This window comes from Rhinopithecus roxellana, chromosome 8, assembly GCF_007565055.1.
Source record: "Rhinopithecus roxellana isolate Shanxi Qingling chromosome 8, ASM756505v1, whole genome shotgun sequence".
NCBI lineage: Eukaryota > Metazoa > Chordata > Mammalia > Primates > Cercopithecidae > Rhinopithecus > Rhinopithecus roxellana.
In genome coordinates this window covers 48,726,756-48,745,298 of record NC_044556.1, presented here as the reverse complement: position 1 = coordinate 48,745,298, position 18,543 = coordinate 48,726,756, and positions in this window count along the sequence as shown.

Sequence of the window (18,543 nt, the reverse complement as noted above, 5' to 3'; positions counted from 1 at the left end):
AGAATGGCGTGAACCCGGGAGGCGGAGCTTGAGTGAGCCGAGATCAAGCCGCTGGACTCCAGCCTGGGCGACAGAGGGAGACTCCATCTCAAAAGAAAGAAAGAAAAAAAAAAAAAGAGCCTAAGAACACGGGACAATGCCAGGCTTACCACCTGCTAGTCTGGTTTCTGTTGATATACAGGTATCCCAAGCCTGTGTTCCCAGATTTTGCAACAGGACACAATCTGCGATCCATTATGTGTCTATCTGAAGGTGAAGGCCAAATTGAGAGGAGACACATTTGTGAGGAGAGTCGGTGTATGCCATCTATTTCTTTAATCATTCTAAATCCTATCTTTGGATCAAACTGGGCCAGATGTAAAGACAACATACTTACAGAGCATGGCTCCTGGCCTGAGAGCAAATTCTGTTCACCAAGCTGGAAGTTTTGAGTGCTCCCTGATGCAGGAAGGGTCATTTTGGAACACTACACATTGTCACAGTTTTCTCCCCAGCCAAGCCAATGGACTCACTTTTCAGAGTCTTATTGTGTGTGCTGATGTGATTCAAAATCGCATACTGTTTGCTATGGACTCAGTTGTGTCCCCCCCAAATTCGTACCCACTAAGTGACTGTATTTGGACAGAGATGATTTTGTCAGAGGCATCTGAACCATAGTGACTCCATCTTGAATAGGGGCTGGGTAAAATGAGGCTGAGACCTACTGGGCTGCATTCCCAGGATGTTAGGCATTCTCAGTCACAGGATGAGGTGGGAGGTCAGCAGGACTGGTATCATGAGAAACCGGTCAAAAAGACCCTCCTGATAAAACAGGATGTGGTAAAGAAGCTGGCCAACACCCACCAAATGCAAGATGTTGATGGAAGTGACCTCTGGTCAAACTCACTGCTTGTTATACATTAATTATAATATATTAGCATGCTAAAAGACTCCCATCAGCACCTTGACAATTTACGAATGCTGTGGCCAGCAGTTATCCTATATGGTCTAAAGTGGGGAGGAACCCTCAGTTCCAGGAAATCCCACTCCTTTCCCAGAAAATTCATGAATGATCCACCCCTTGTTTGGCATATAATTAAGAAACAACCATAAGTATTTTCAGTCGAGCAGCCCATGCCTCTGCTCTGTCTATGGAGTAGCCATTCTTTTGTTTTTCTTTTTCTGTAATACACTTGCTTTCACTTTATGGACTCACCCCAAATTCTTTCTTGCCTGAGATCCAGGAACTCTCTCTTGGAGTCTGGATCAGGACCCCTTTCCAGCAACAATTTTCGTTAAGTGAAGATATAAATGTGAGGTCCTAATCCGGTAGGATTGATGGCTTTATAAGAAGAGAAAGAAGGATCTCTCTCTCCACACAGGAGATCTGATGGTTTTATAAGTGTTTGGAAATTCCTCCTTCTTTCTCCTCTCTAGTCTGCCAACTTGTGAAAAAGGTGCCTGCTTCCCCTTCTGCCATGGCTGTAAGTTTCTTGAGGCCTCCCCACTCCCCAGCCATGCGGAACTGTGAGTAAGTTTACTCCTTTGTTTATAAATTGTAGTATCTTTATAGCAGTGTGAAAACGGACTAATACAGCAATGGTCCTGTTGGGGCTCATGTGTTGTGTTGGAGGGGGAGTGTGGGGAGGTGTGGGGAACAACTTAGCAGCAGATCTCCAAAAGAAACCAGAGTAAGTGAGGGTGGAAATTAGCAGATTTCATGTGGTTGTTAAAAGCACTGTTTGTCAACACATGTGAGATAAACCATAGGGAGTCCAGACATATTTTGTGTGTGATAGTAGTGTCAGTAAGCTGCAATTTAAAAGAGGCTGGGCCGGGTGCGGTGGCTCACACCTGTAATCCCAGCACTTTGGGAGGCTGAGGCAGGCAGATCACCTCAGGTCAGGAGATTGAAACCAGCCTGGGCAACATGGTGAAACACTGTCTCTACCAAAAATACAAAAATTAGCCAGGTGTGGTGGCACACATCTGTAATCCCAGCTACTCGAGAGGCTGAGGCAGGAGAATCGCTTGAACACGGGGGGCAGAGGTTGCAGTGAGCTGAGATTGTGCCACTGCACTCCAGTCTGGGCGGCAGAGTGAGATTCCATCTCAAAAAAAAAAAAAAAAGAGAGAGAGAGAGACTGGAAGTCCTGACCCAGGGCAGGACCATGTGGGTGGCAGTGTTAGGGTGGTTGCAGGAAGCAAGAGAACACTGAGTAGCTGTCATTTTGACCCTGGTTTTAAACTACCAGGCAGGGATGGCTTGGGAAATAAGCCCTTTCCCAGCCAAATTGTCTTCAGAGGATTGCATTTAATATTATGCAAAAACTTGATTTTAATAATGAGATTAGATAAGAAACAACTACATTCACTGTTTTATCCCCAGTGGTGAGCATGGTGCCTGGCTTGTAGTAAGTATTCCATAAATACTTGCCAAATGAAGTTATAGGATATATCATAGGAATGTTGTTGAGCCATTGTTCATTACATCATTTATTGCTTCCTTTATAAATCTCCTCCTGAGAAATTTGGTTTAAAGTGTTAGAATTAGAACAAGCATTAAGAAGTATGAAGATTACTTTCCCTTCAATTTTGCCTTGGTTGTCAGGAAGCTTGGTGCCTAATTTCAAACTTTCCTATAGCAAATATTTAGAACCTAGTGGCCAGTATAACTGTGATCTTTCCCTCCAGAGTATTACTCTGGATTGGATGGGAGCAAAACTGGAGAAAGGGCAGTTAGGAGGCTGTTGCAGCAATCCAGCTATGAAACATGTAAGAGGTAGTTAACAAGTGAGAAGGAGGAAGGAGTCAAGGATGACTACTGTACATTTTTGGCTTGGACAACTTGCAGATGATGCCATTCACCTGGGAAGGAGGTTAAGCAGAAATTACCAAGTTAATTTTGAATATGTAGATTATAAGGTACTTAGGTATCAAGGAAGCCAAGCGAAAAAAGGTTTTTAAAAAAAGAATGGACAACAGTGTCAAATGGAACTGAGAAGCCAAGTAATGTAAGGTCCAGCATCCAGTGGATTTAACAACAGATTAATCTTCTGTTAATTAAGTGAGAGCAGTCTCAGTGAAATAGTGGGGTCCGAATCCAATAGTGGGGCAGAAATTGAATGCAAGTGGGAAGTAAGTGTAGACATCTTTAAGAAGTTTAGCTGAGAAGAGGGAATGAAAAAATGGCCGGGCGCGGTGGCTCAAGCCTGTAATCCCAGCACTTTGGGAGGCCGAGACGAGCGGATCACGAGGTCAGGAGATCGAGACCATCCTGGCTAACCCGGTGAAACCCCGTCTCTACTAAAAAATACAAAAACTAGCCGGGCGAGGTGGCGGGCGCCTGTAGTCCCAGCTACTCGGGAGGCTGAGGCAGGAGAATGGCGTAAACCCGGGAGGCAGAGCTTGAAGTGAGCCGAGCCGAGATCTGGCCACTGCACTCCAGCCCGGGCGACAGAGTGAAACTCCATCTCAAAAAAAAAAAAAAAAAGAAAAAATGCAGTAGCTGGAGGTGTTTGGTTCATGAAATTAAGGGAGAATTGTCTTTTGAAAATGAGAGAAGCTTTATATATGTTTAAATGTTGATAGAAATAAGTTTGCAGATAAGGAAAGACAGGATAAGAGATTCAATGAAGTGCTTAGGGCAGGAGAAAATGAGAAATGAGCTTAAGTGGCATAATTAGCTTCAGAAAGCAAAGTATGTATTTTCCATGTTTACAGGAGGGAAATAAGAAAGAATAGGCATGGGTGAAATACAATCATGGTATGGAGATTCATGGGGCTTTTTTCTTTGATTTTTTTTTTTCTGCAAAATCAGAGTATGAGTTAGAGGAGTGGTGATTGGTGCTCTTGACAATTTGAGGAATGTGAGAAAGTAAAATACCCTCAGTATACATGAGAGAGGGTCGCAGCTAGGTAGCTAGAGGATTGCTAGGTACCATGGAGAGCCCAATAGAGAACAGTTTTCTCCAACTTTATGGTACATCATAATCATTTGGATTATTTGTTAGAATGTAGGTACAGGAGCACCAATATGTCTTACTACAGCTGAGTGGAGCCTGGAACTCTGCATTTTAAACAAGCATCCAGGTGATTCTGATACAGAAGCTCTTCAGATCGCACACTGAAAACTGTGGATAGAGAGTCAAAGAGGGGATAGTTTTAGTATGGAGGTGTTTTTTGTAAAATGGGTGCTATAGTTTGGATGTTTGTCTCCTCTAAACCTCATGTTGAAATTTGATCCAGTGTTAGAAGTGGGGCCTAATGGGAAGTGTTGGGTCATGGCAGTAGATCCCTCATGATTGTAATAGACGGTTGCCGTCCCTCAGAAGTGAATAAATTCTCACTCTACAAAAGCTGGTTGTTAAAAAGAATGTGGCACCTCCCCACCTCCTTGCTTCATTTCTTATCATGTTATCTCTGCACTCACTGGCTCCCCTTCATCTTCCACCATGAGTGGAAGCACCTAATGCATATGCCCAACCTTGAATTTTCCAGCCATCCAGAATTATAAGCCAAATCAAACTTGTTTCTTTATAAATTATCCAGCTTCAGATATTCCCTTATAGCAACACAAAATTTACTAAGACAATGAGGACAATTCCCAGTGGAGGGGAAACAAGAAGACAAAAAGAAATAATTGGTAGAGAAAAATTCCTAAGGAGTTGAGAGAATGTGTGATAAAGAAGAAAAGAGGAAGGGTCACCCTTGGACAGGGAAGCGTTGCATCTTTCATTAAGGGTCATCTAATTCTCTTCTATTAAAATGGAAGAGGAGGCCGGGCGCGGTGGCTCAAGCCTGTAATCCCAGCACTTTGGGAGGCCGAGACGGGCGGATCGCGAGGTCAGGAGATCGAGACCATCCTGGCTAACACGGTGAAACCCCGTCTCTAGTAAAAAATACAAAAAACTAGCCGGGCGAGGTGGCGGGCGCCTGTGGTCCCAGCTGCTCGGGAGGCTGAGGCAGGAGAATGGTGTAAACCCGGGAGGCGGAGCTTGCAGTGAGCTGAGATCCGGCCACTGCAATCCAGCCTGGGCGACAGAGCAGGATTCCGTCTAAAAAAAAAAAAAAAAAAAAAAAAAAAAAAAAATATATATATATATATATATATATATATATATATATATAAAATGGAAGAGGAGGAGGTAAAGATAGATGGTGAAGCAGGGAAGATTGGTAGTTTCACATCTAACAAATTATTTCCCCCAGTGATATCTCCAATAAGCTTGGAAAAAGAAAACATCGATAATAGTAATTGAATTAAGTGCTTACCATAACCATATACATGGCATTATATAATGTGGCATTTAATCCTTATAGTAACTCAAGTTGCAGCTACTGTCACCATTTTGTAAAGGAAGAAATTGAAATTAGAGAACAGAGAAGTAACTTGCCCAAGAATGTACAGATCTTAAGTGGCAGAAAGTGAGTAAACTAAATTTGAACCCATGTTTGTCTGGCATCTGGGCCCACACTGTGAGTCACAGATATTACAGATATTATAATGCTTAACTTATATTAGGGAAGAGGTAGCAATTTGTGTGATATTTAGCATGAATAATACTCCTGTAAGATGAGAGATTAAAACTTTCCTTTGTGACTTCTCTCCAGTAAGTCTCTTTCTTCCTACCGTTTCCTCAATCCTGATGGATGGCTTCCTGTTTTTTCCTTAGTGTTACTTAGGACTCTTTCTGTTGCAAGTGGCAGAAGACCTGATTCAAGCTGGTTTAACAGGAAAAAAGACAAAAGAGTTGATTAACCCACACAATTGAAAATTTCAGAACTGCCTTCAGGCTTAGCCGGATAGAAGCTCAGTTAATATTGATTTTTTATTTCTTTTGTAGCCTCCAGTTCCATCTCCCACTGTTTTGCCTTTGTCCTCAAACTTTATCTGGTGACTCAGAGCTCACCCCTTCATTACACAATGACTCAAGCAGTCTAACTGGAAATAAAGAGCTCTTTTCCCCACACAAGCAGAAATTCTGGGCCTCAGAATTTTTTGCCAGATTTGAGATATGTGCTAACTTCTTGAACCAATCATTTCCAACCATCCCTGAAGTTGAAGGGGAAGTCAAACCCACCCAAACTAAATGAGCTACTAGGGGGTTCAGGCGATTCTTCAAAAGAGGTTCAGATAACTGTTTTTACTTTAAAAAGAGAGTGAATGGATGATGAGGAGAGAATAATAGATGTCCTCCATGCCTTTCTCCAATCTCTTCTTTGCTCATTAATCAACTTCCTATGTGCATTGTTGGTGACTCATGCTGAAGTTGCTGACCTTTCAACAGAGGGACGGAGGGAGGTGGGCTTAATACTCTACAACTCCTACAACTCTAACAGTATGTCTGTGTCTATACATCTTTGTAATCTCCTTGTTTAAACATCTTTATTGGCTCCCCATTGCCCACAGAGAGTGACTTACAATACCAGTTTTCAATGTTCCACTACTCTGATATTCCATGCTGTTTTCAAAGGTACTAGAATACTGGTACTTCTGTTGGTATGATACTGTTAGTTTGAAGTTAAAAAAAAAAATCTGAAATCTGAAACATTTATGTTCTGAGACATACCAGAGACCTGTTTCATTAAAATTTGGGAATCACGTGTAGGTGAATGTGTTTAGAAAACTGTCTTATATGCCTTTATAATCCTCAGGAAAAAAGAAAACAAAGCAAAGCTTCTAATACAAGAATAAGTATTATCTATCACAAATAGTTTACAACAAATGGACATGAACGGAACACTATTGGTATTAATAAGGTGTCTGTGTTAGAATCTTCATTTATGGAAGATGAGATGGTAAAATAAAGACAAACCAGAAATACTTTCTTTGAAGCAAAAAAAAAAAAAAAAAAAAAAAAAGGTTTGTTATTGTCTTGGCCCACTTAGGATGCTGTAACAAAATATCTAAGATTAGATAATTTATAAATAATAGAAATTTACTTTTCACAGTTCTGAAGTCCAGGATATCAAAGATCAAGGTGCCGGCAGATTTCTTATCTGGTGAAAGTTTGCTCTATGCTCCACAGATGGTCCTGTTGTTGCATGCTCATATGATGAAAGGGCAGAAGGGCAATAAAGGGCTAAACAGGGAGAACTCACTCCCTCAAGCCTTTTTTTATGGGCACTAATCCTATCCATGAGAGTGGAGCTCTCACGACCTACTCACCTTCTAAAGTCCCAACCTCTTAATACTGTTGCATTGTGTTAGCAATGCTTGTTTCCCGATGCCGTAAAGAAATAGCACTTGAACATAAATTTAATTTTCTCAGCAAGGCCATTTTTACTTTCTGCAGAAAGGGTACACTCGCCAGCAGTTTTGCCATGAGAGTACACCGAACAAAGGAGACAAGGTTCTTTATAACCTCACACGTCCACTCTACTGCTGTGTCCAGTTTTCATTGGCTGGAACGGGACCTCACATTCTGTATTTGTCCCAACTGGCTAGCAACTTAGAACTTTCTAAAAGAGGCAAAGGCAGTGGAGAACAAAGGAAGGAGGAAGTAACTTGTGGAATGCTGAAAAAGGTAAAAAACACCTCCAAATAAAGAAGAGGAACAGGCTATGACCTAATGTTTTCTTGGACCAGTATAAGCGTGCTAGGGCAAATATTTAGGCTAAATTGTAGGAGCTAAGAACACAAAGTACATTGATTTCTTTATTATGGCTTGCAGATATCTAAGAATGTTAGCACAGGTCTTTGAATAAATTTTGCTTCTAAATGAAGTTACTATTTATTCCTAATTAGACAAGGAGGAAAGTGTTTTTAAAGAGAAACCTCTACTTTACTTTTACAATTGGAATTATGTTTCAAAACGAATTCTTGAGGGATACAAACATTCAAACCATAGCAGTTAGAAATTAAAAAAAACTGTTCTTACAAAGAAATGAAACCTTGCCCCCCGAAAAATATTCTCCTCAAAGTTATTAACCAAGAGATAGGATTGTTTGTAGATAATGGGTGTCTTAGTCTATTTTGTACTGCTACAGCATAATACCTGAGACTGGGTCATTTATAATGAACAGAAATGTATTGGCTCACAGTTCTGGAGGTTGAGAAGTCCAAGATTGAGGCACTGGCATCTGGTGAAGGCCTTCTTGCTGCATCATCCCATGGCAGAAGGCACAGGGGTGAGAGAGAGCAAAGTGGGGCTGAACTTGTCCTTTTATAAGGAACAGATTCCTGTAATAATGGCATTCATCATTCATGAGACTGGTGCCCTCATGGCCTAATCACCTCTTAGAGGTCCCACCTCTCAACATACTTGCACTGAGGATTAAGTTTCCAATGCATGAACTTTGGGGGACACATTCAAACCACAGCAGTGGATTAGAAAAAAATATTTAAGAGCAGTTTATAACAGTATCTTTATCATTCTCTTAACTGCATAGATTCAGAGAGAGGTTTTCAGCACTGGAAAGGTTTACACAGCTCAGTGATGACATCATTGATGGACTAAGTACACATTAAAAAATTATAATTCTATTTTATTTTTAAGTTCAAACTTTAGTATGTAAACAGTATTTTATTTTTATATTAGACTAAATTATTTTAATATGTTCAAGTATATTTACATTTTACTTATGGTTATTAATTTTTGTATTTGAAAAGTATTGTGTCTTAATCAGCAAGATGGCAGAAAAGAACTTTCCAGTGCTAGTCTCTCCACAGAAACATCAATTTGAAAAACTATCCATGCATAAAAATACCTTCACAAGAGTGAAGAAAACCAAGTGAGAGATTATAGCACCTGAGTGTAGCACAGAAATAAGAAAAGACACATTGAAGAGGATAGGAAGGGCAACTTTACATTACCCACATCACCCTTACCTCCATACCAGGCAGCACAGTCCACAGAGAAATACCTTTCACTTCGGGGAAGATGAGGCAACTAAGCATCAGACTTTGCCTCAAACCCCAATACTGGGCCCACCGATAAAACCCAGCACTGGGAAGGGCCCTACAGCCCCAGATTCTAGGCCCATCCTGACACCAGGCCAGATCCTATATTCCCAGGCTCCAGGTCTGCTCCCTAGTCTCAATTTCCAGGCCAACCTAACATTCCTATGCTCCATTCTGACCCCAACACCTAGCTGACCCTCATGCCTCAGGCTTTGAGCTCACTATAGTGTCAGGCCAGCCCTCACAGATCAAGCTCCAGGCCTACCCTGAAGAGTCCATCTTCAGGTTTACTCCAGGGTCAGACCAGTCCCAATGGTCCCAGGCTCTGGATGCCTCCCAACCCAGCATCAGGCTGGGCCCCATAGCACCAGGCTTCATGACTATCTCAGAACTAGGCCAACCCCTACGACCCTAATCATCAGGCCAGCACTCAGCCTTCAGGCTGGCCTGCAGATATAGGTTTCAGGCCTGCCGATGATGAGGCTAGCTCCTGCAGCTGCAAGCTACAGACCCGCCCTAGTTTAAGATCAGTCCAAAGCCATGTCAGCCCACACAGCCTAACGCTTTAGGCCCACCTCAGTGCCAGGTCGGTACATCTCAGGGACAAGGCTCATACCACAGACAGGTTTCAGGTGGGCCTAGTGCCAGGCTGATCCCTATGGCCTCATACTCCAGGCTGGCACCTACAGTCCCGTGTTCCAGCAGATGTAAGGGCCAGATTTGTCCCAGTAGACCTCAGTGCTAAGCTGACCCTCATGGACCTAGGCTCCAGGGCTACTCCTAAATACCCAGGTTCTAGGCCAGCCCCCATAGACCCAAAACTCCATGAACTCAGGATACAGGTCTACCGCAGTGCCAGGTCAGCCCCCATGGACACAGGCTCTGGGCTCATCCTAGTGGACCCAGGCTCCAGATCCATTCCAGGGCCTAGCCAACCCCTACAGACTCAGGTTTAAGACTCACCCTAGGTCAGATCAGCTACTATGGAACCAGGCTTCAAGCCACCCCCCATGGATATAGGCTTTAGGTCTGCCCTTGGACCTAGGCTCCAGGCTCACCTCTGCAGACCCAATCAATACATCTACCTCACGGGATCCAGGATACAAGCTCAACCTTATGGACCCAGGCACCAGGTCTGCCCACTTGCTGACCCAGGCACAAGGCCCACTCGTCCAAGGACTCCAGCAGCAAGTGCGCCAACAGGCCATGCTAGACAGCCTGCCCAGAATCTCTGGACTTGCTGATTGGTGAAGGATTTCCCAAACAAAACCAGTTTGCAAAGATTGGAATAAGTCTCCACTTCTTAAATGAGCAGACACCAGCAAATGGCCACAAAGATCAAAAATAATCAGGGAAACATGTCATCACCAATGGAAGAAAATAAAACATGAGTAACTGACACTAAAGAAATAGAGATATAAACTGCCTGATAAATAATTCAAAATAATAGCTGTATAGCAAACTTCAATAAAATGCAGAGAAATAATTCATTGAAATAAAGAAAACAATAAATGACCAAAACAAGAAATTTAACAGGGATTGAAATTATGAAAAAGTAACCAAATTCTGGAGGTGAAAAATACAATGAATTAAATTCTAAAATGCAATAGAGAGCATTGACAGCAGAATTGATAAACAGAAGAAAGAACCTGCAAACTCAAAGACAATTATTTCAAAATATGCAGCAAGAAGAGAAAAAGGAAAAAAGAATGAAAAAGAATGATGAAAACTTATGGGATTTATGGAACAGTATCAAAAAAGCAAATGTTCAAGTTATAGGAGTTAAAGGAGAAGAAAGAGAGAAATCTGTAAGTTTATTTAAAGAAATAATCACAGAAAATAAATTAAATCTGAGAAAGAAATATCCAGGTACAGGAAGGTCACAGGACTGTGATTAGACTCAAGCCAAACAAGACTGTAAGATATAATCAAACTGTCAAAAATCAAAAATAAAAAGAAGACACTGAAAACAGCAAGAGGAAAGAAGCAAATCATCTATAAAGGAATTCTTAAAAGGCTATCGTGATTTTTGCACATTAATTTTGTATCCTAACACTTTGCTGAAGTTGCTTATCAGCTTAAGGAGATTTTGGGCTGAGACGATGGGGTTTTCTAAATATACAATCGTGTCATCTGCAAACAGGGACAGTTTGACTTCTTCTTTTCCTAACTGAATACCCTTGATTTCTTTCTCTTGCCTGATTGCCCTAGCCAGAACTTCCAACACTACATTGAATAGGAGTGGTGAGAGAGGGCATCCCTGTCCTGTGCCAGTTTTCAAAGGGAGTGCTTCCAGTTTTTGCCCCTTCAGTATGATATTGGCTGTGGGTTTGTCATAAATAGCTCTTATTATTTTGAGGTACGTTCCATCAATACTGAATTTATTGAGCGTTTTTAGCATGAAGGGCTGTTGAATTTTGTCAAAGGCCTTTTCTGCATCTATTGAGATAATCATGTGGTTTTTGTCTTTGGTTCTGTTTATATGCTGGATTACATTTATTGATTTGCGTATGTTGAACCAACCTTGCATCCCAGGGATGAAGCCCACTTGATCATGGTGGATAAGCTTTTTGATGTGCTGCTGGATTTGGTTTGCCAGTATTTTATTGAGGATTTTTGCATCGATGTTCATCAGGGATATTGGTCTAAAATTCTCTTTTTTTGTTGTGTCTCTGCCAGGCTTTGGTATCAGGATGATGTTGGCCTCATAAAATGAGTTAGGGAGGATTCCCTCTTTTTCTATTGATTGGAATAGTTTCAGAAGGAATGGTACCAGCTCCTCCTTGTACCTCTGGTAGAATTCAGCTGTGAATCCATCTGGTCCTGGACTTTTTTTGGTTGGTAGGCTATTAATTATTGCCTCTATTTCAGAGCCTGCTATTGGTCTGTTCAGGGATTCAGCTTCTTCCTGGTTTAGTCTTGGGAGAGTGTAAGTGTCCAGGAAATTATCCATTTCTTCTAGATTTTCTAGTATATTTGCGTAGAGGTGTTTATAGTATTCTCTGATGGTAGTTTGTATTTCTGTGGGATCGGTGGTGATATCCCCTTTATCATTTTTAATTGTATCTGATTCTTCTCTCTTTTCTTCTTTATTAGTCTTGCTAGCCATCTATCAATTTTGTTGATCTTTTCAAAAAACCAACTCCTGATTCATTGATTTTTTGGAGGGATTTTTGTGTCTCTATCTCCTTCAGTTCTGCTCTGATCTTAGTTATTTCTTGCCTTCTGCTAGCTTTTGAATGTGTTTGCTCTTGCCTCTCTAGTTCTTTTAATTGTGATGTTAGAGTGTCAATTTTAGATCTTTCCAGCTTTCTCTTGTGGGCATTTAGTGCTATAAATTTTCATCTACACACTGCTTTAAATGTTTCCCAGAGATTCTGGTATGTTGTATCTTTGTTCTCATTGGTTTCAAAGAACATCTTTATTTCTGCTTTCATTTCGTTATGTACCCAGTAGTCATTCAGGAGCAGGTTGTTCAGTTTCCATGTAGTTGAGCGGTTTTGATTGAATTTCTTAGTCCTGAGTTCTAGTTAGATTGCACTGTGGTCTGAGAGACAGTTTGTTATAATTTCTGTTCTTTTACATTTGCTGAGGAGTGCTTTACTTCCAATTATGTGGTCAATTTTTGGAATAAGTGTGATGTGGTGCTGAGAAGAATGTATATTCTGTTGATTTGGGGTGGACAGTTCTATAGATGTCTATTAGGTCTGCTTGTCGCAGACATGAGTTCAATTCCTGGATACCTTTGTTAACTTTCTGTCTCGTTGATCTGTCTAATGTTGACAGTGGGGTGTTGAAGTCTCCCATTATTATTGTATGGGAGTCTAAGTCTCTTTGTAAGCAAAAATCACAAGCATTCTTATACACCAGTAACAGACAAACAGAGAGCCACATCGTGAATGAACTTCCATTCACAATTGCTTCAAAGAGAATAAAATACCTAGGAATCCAACTTACAAGGAATGTAAAGGACCTCTTCAAGGAGAACTACAAACTACTGCTCAGTGAAATAAAAGAGGACACAAACAAATGGAAGAACATACCATGCTCATGGATAGGAGGAATCAATACTGTGAAAATGGCCATACTGCCCAAGGTAATTTATAGATTCAATGCCATCCCCATCAAGCTACCAATGAGTTTCTTCACAGAATTGGAAAAAACTGCTTTAAAGTTCTTATGGAGCCAAAAAAGAGCCTGCATTGCCAAGACAATCCTAAGTCAAAAGAACAAAGCTGGAGGCATCACGCTACCTGACTTCAAACTATACTACAAGGCTACAGTAACCAAAACAGCATGGTACTGGTACCAAAACAGAGATATAGACCAATGGAACAGAACAGAGTCCTCAGAAATAATACCACACATCTACAGCCATCTGATCTTTGACAAACCTGACAAAAACAAGAAATGGGGAAAAGATTCCCTATTTAATAAATGGTGCTGGGAAAATTGGCTAGCCATAAGTACAAAGCTGAAACTGGATCCTTTCCTTACTCCTTATATGAAAATTAATTCAAGATGGATTAGAGACTTAAATGTTAGACCTACTACCATAAAAACCCTGGAAGAAAACCTAGGTAATACCATTCAGGACATAGGCATGGGCAAGGACTTCATGTCTAAAACACCAAAAGCAACGGCAACAAAAGCCAAAATTGACAAATGGGATCTGATTAAACTAAAGAGCTTCTGCACAGCAAAAGAAACTACCATCAGAGTGAACAGGCAACCTACAGAATGGGAGAAAAGTTTTGCAAACTACTCATCTGACAAAGGGCTCATATCCAGAATCTACAAAGAACTCAAACAAATTTACAAGAAAAAAACAACCCCATCAAAAAGTGGGCAAAGGATATGAACAGACATTTCTCAAAAGAAGACATTCATACAGCCAACAGACACATGAAAAAATGCTCATCATCACTGCTCATCAGAGAAATGCAAATCAAAACCACAATGAGATACCATCTCACACCAGTTGGAATGGCAATCATTGAAAAGTCAGGAAACAACAGGTGCTGGAGAGGATGTGGAGAAACAGAAACACTTTTACACTGTTGATGGGATTGTAAACTAGTTCAACCATTATGGAAAACAGTAAGGCGATTCCTCAAGGATCTAGAACTAGAAGTACCATACAACCCAGCCATCCCATTACTGGGTAGATACCCAAAGGATTATAAATCATGCTGCTATAAAGACACATGCACATGTATGTTCATTGCAGCACTATTCACAATAGCAAAAACTTGGAATCAACCCAAATGTCCATCAGTGACAGACTGGATTAAGAAAATGTGGCACATATACACCATGGAATACTATGCAGCCATAAAAAGATGAGTTTGTGTCCTTTGTAGGGACATGGATGCAGCTGGAAACCATCATTCTCAGCAAACTATCGTAAGAACAGAAAACCAAACACTACAAGTTCTCACTCATAGGTGGGAACTGAACAATGAGATCACTTGGACTCGGGAAGGGGAACATCACACACTGGGGCCTATCATGGGAAGGGGGGAGAGGGGGAGGGATTGCATTGGGGAGTTATACATGATATAAATGACGAATTGATGGGTGCTGATGAGTTGATGGGTGCAGCACACCAACATGGGACAAGTATACATATGTAACAAACCTGCACGTTATGCACATGTACCCTAGAACTTAAAGTATAATTAAAAAAAAAAAGAAAGAAAAAGAAAAAAGATCACAAAAGGATACATGTAAGTTGGGATGCCTCTTGCAGCCAGATGTTTCCGAATAAGTCGCTCAGTACCATACCATACCAGTTAAAACCTTTCGAGGGATTGCATTGGAAGTTATACCTGATGTAAATGATGAGTTGATGGGTGCTGAGGAGTTGATGGGTGCAGCACACCAACATGACACAAGTATACATATGTAACAAACCTGCATGTTATGCACATGTACCCTAGAACTTAAAGTATAATAATAAAAAAATTAATAAAAATAAAATAAATAATTAAAGGCTATCAGTGGATTCCTCAGCAGAAACCCTGCAGGCCAAGAAATATTGGAATAATATATTAAAAATGCTGAAGGGAAAAAAAAAACACTATCAACCAAAAATACTACACCCAGCAAAGCTGTCCTTCAGAAATAAAAGAATGATGAAAACTTTTCCAGATGAACAAAAGCTGAGTGAGTTCATTCCACATGATCTGTCTTACAAGAAATGCTAAAGGGAATTCTTCATGCAGAGCAAAAAGGATGCTAATTATTAATGGTAGCGCAACATATGAAAGAATAAAGCTCACTGCTAAAATTAAGTACACAGCCAAATTCAGAACACTATAAAACTGTAATGGTGATATGTAAATCACTTATATCTTTAGTGTGAAGGTTAAAAAACAAGTATTAATAATAGCAACAATAATTTTTAAGGGATATATAGTATAAAATATGTGAATTGTGACCTCAAAAACAGAATGTGTGAGTGGGTAAAGTAAAAGTGTAGTTATTTTTTGTAGTTAACGTTAACTTCTTCTTTGCTTAAAATTGCCTTTTACGACTATAAGATGTTTTATGTAAGCCTCATGGTAGCCACAAAGCAAAACATTATAGTAAATACATAAAAGATAAAAAGGAATCAAAGCATACCATTGGAGAAAATCATCTAATCACAAAAGAAGACATCAAGAGAGAAAAAAGAAACAAAGGATCTACAAAACAACCAGAAAACAATTAACAAAATGGAAGTAAGTTTTTACCTATCATTAATTACCTTAAATGTAAATGGAGTAAATTATTCAATCAAAAGACATAGAGTGGCTGAATGGATAAGAAAAGAAGACCAAATATACACAGCCTACAAAAAACTCACTTCACCTGTAAGGACACCCATGAATTGAAAGTAAAAGGATGAAAAAAATATTCCATGCAAATGGAAAAAAAAGAGAGTGAAGGTAGCTATACTTACAGCAGATAAAATAGACTTTAAGTCAAAAGCTGTAAAAGGAGACAATGGAAGTCAATATACAATAATAAAGGGGTCATCAAAGATATAACAATTGTAAATATGTATGTTCCAACATTGGAGCACCTAAATATATAAGGCAAATATATTAATAAATCTGAAGAGAGAGATGGATTGCAATACAGTAATAGCAGGGGACTTAAATACCCCACTTTTAACAATGGATAGATCATCCAGACAGAAAATCAATAAAGAAACATTGAACTTGAACTACACTTTAGACCAAATGGACCTAATAGACATTTATAGAATATTCCATACAATAGCAGCAGAACACACATTCTTCTCAAGTGCATTGCAGTATTCTCCAGGATAGATCATATGTTTGGCTATAAAACATATCTTAGCAAATTTAAGAGGATAGAAGCATATCAAGTAGCTTTTCCAATGACAATGGTATGAAACTAGAAATCAATAAGAGAAGAAATTTCAGAAAATTCACAAATATGTGGAAATTAAGCAACATGCTTCTAAACAACCAATGGGTCAAAGAACAAATTAAAATAGAAATTGAAAAATATCTTGAGACAAATGAAAATGGACATGCAATATACCAAAATTTATAGATGGCAATAAATGCCTACATCAAAAAAGAAGAAATACATAACCTAATGTTACACCGCAAGGAACTACAAAAAAAAAAAAAAAAAAAAAAAAAAAAAAGAATAAACCAGTCCCCAAAAGGAAGTGATCAGATCAGAAATAAATGAAATAGAGGCTAGAAAACAATAGAAAAGATAAACCAAGAGCTGTTTTTTTGCAAAGAGAAAAGAAACTAACAAACCATTAGCTAGACTAGCTAAGATAAAAAGACTCAAATAAATAGAATTAGGAATAAAAGAGGAGACATTATAATTGATATTATACCATAGAAATACACAGTATCATAAGAGACTGCTATGTGCAATTATATGCCTGAAAATTGTATAACCTATAAAAATTGATAATTATTAGACATATATAACCTATTAAGACTAAGTCTTGAGGAAATAGAAAATCTGAACAGAATAATGAGTAAGGAGATTGAATCAGTAACAAAAAGTCTTCCATCAAAGAAAAGCCCGAAACCTGATGGCTTCATTGCTGAATTTTACTTAACATTTAAAGAACTAATAACCGTTCTTCTCAAACTCTTCCAAAAAATTAAATAGAAGGGTGCTATGGTCTGAATGTTGGCTTCCCTGCAAAATTCATACATTTAAATATAATCCTCAATGTGATAGTATTAAGAGGTAGGGCCTTTGGGGACGTGGTTAAGTCATGAGGGCTCTGCCCTTGTGAATGGAAGTAGTGCCCTTGTAAAAGAGATGGAGGGATCATGTTTGCCCCTTCTGCCATGTGAGAATGCAACAAAAGGCACCATCTTTAAAGCAGAGCAAGTTCTTACCAGACATCAAATGTACTGGCATCTTGATTTGGACTTCCTAGCATCCAGAACTATAAGCAATACATTTCTATTGTTTATTAATCACCCAGTCTAAGGTATTTTGCTATAGGAGCCTGAACAGACTATGGCAGAGGGACAACTTCTAGAGTCATTTTACAAGGCCAGCAATACCTTGATACCAAAGTCAGACAAAGGCACCATGAGAAAAAAAGTTACAAGCCAATATCCCTGCTGAGCATAGATATAAATGTTCTCAACAAACTACTGGCAAATGGAATTCAGCAGCACATTAAAAGGATCATTAATCACTTGGGAGGCCAAAGTGGGTGGATCACCTGAGGTCAGGAGTTTGAGACCAGACTGGCCAACATGTTAAAACCCCATCTCTACTAAAAATACAAAATAGTAGCTGAGCGTGGTGGCCCACGCCTGTACTCCCAGCTACTTGGGAGGTGGAGGCAGAAGAATCACTTGAACCTGGGAGGCCAGGCACGGTGGCTCAAGCCTGTAATCCCAGCACTTTGGGAGGCCGAGATGGGTGGATCATGAGGTCAGGAGATCAAGACCATCCTGGCTAACATGGTGAAACCCCGTCTCTACTAAAAATACAAAAAATTAGCCGGGCGTGTTGGTGGGTGCCTGTAGTCGCAGCTACTCAGGAGACTGAGGCAGGAGAATGGCGTGAACCCAGAAGGCAGAGGTTGCATGAGCTGAGATTGCACCACTGCATTCCAGCCTGGGCAACAGAGTGAGACTCCATCTGAAAGAAAGAAAGAAAGAGAGAGAGAGAGGGAGGGAGGGAGGGAGGGAGGGAAGGAAGGAAGGAAGGAAGGAAGGAAGGAAGGAAGGAAGGAAGGAAGGAAGGAAGGAAGGAAGGAAGGAAGGGAGGGAGGAAGGAAGGAGGAAGGAAGGAGAGAGAAAGAAAGAAAAGAGAAAGAAAGAAAGAGAAAGAAAGAAAGAAAGAAGGAAAAAAAGAAAGAAAACCTGGGAGAGGGAGGTTGCAGTGAGCCAAGATTGCACCACTGTACTCCAGCCTGGGTGACAGAGCAAGACTCCATCTCAAATAAATAAATAAATAAATAAATAAATAAATAAATAAATAAATAAATCATTTACCATGACCAAGTGGGATTTATCCCTGGGATGCAGGAAGGGTTCAACATATACAAATCAATAACAGATGAAGGACAAAAACCATAATGATCATCTCAATAGATGCAGAAAAGGCATTTGACAAAATTCAGTATCCCTTTATAATAAAAATCATTC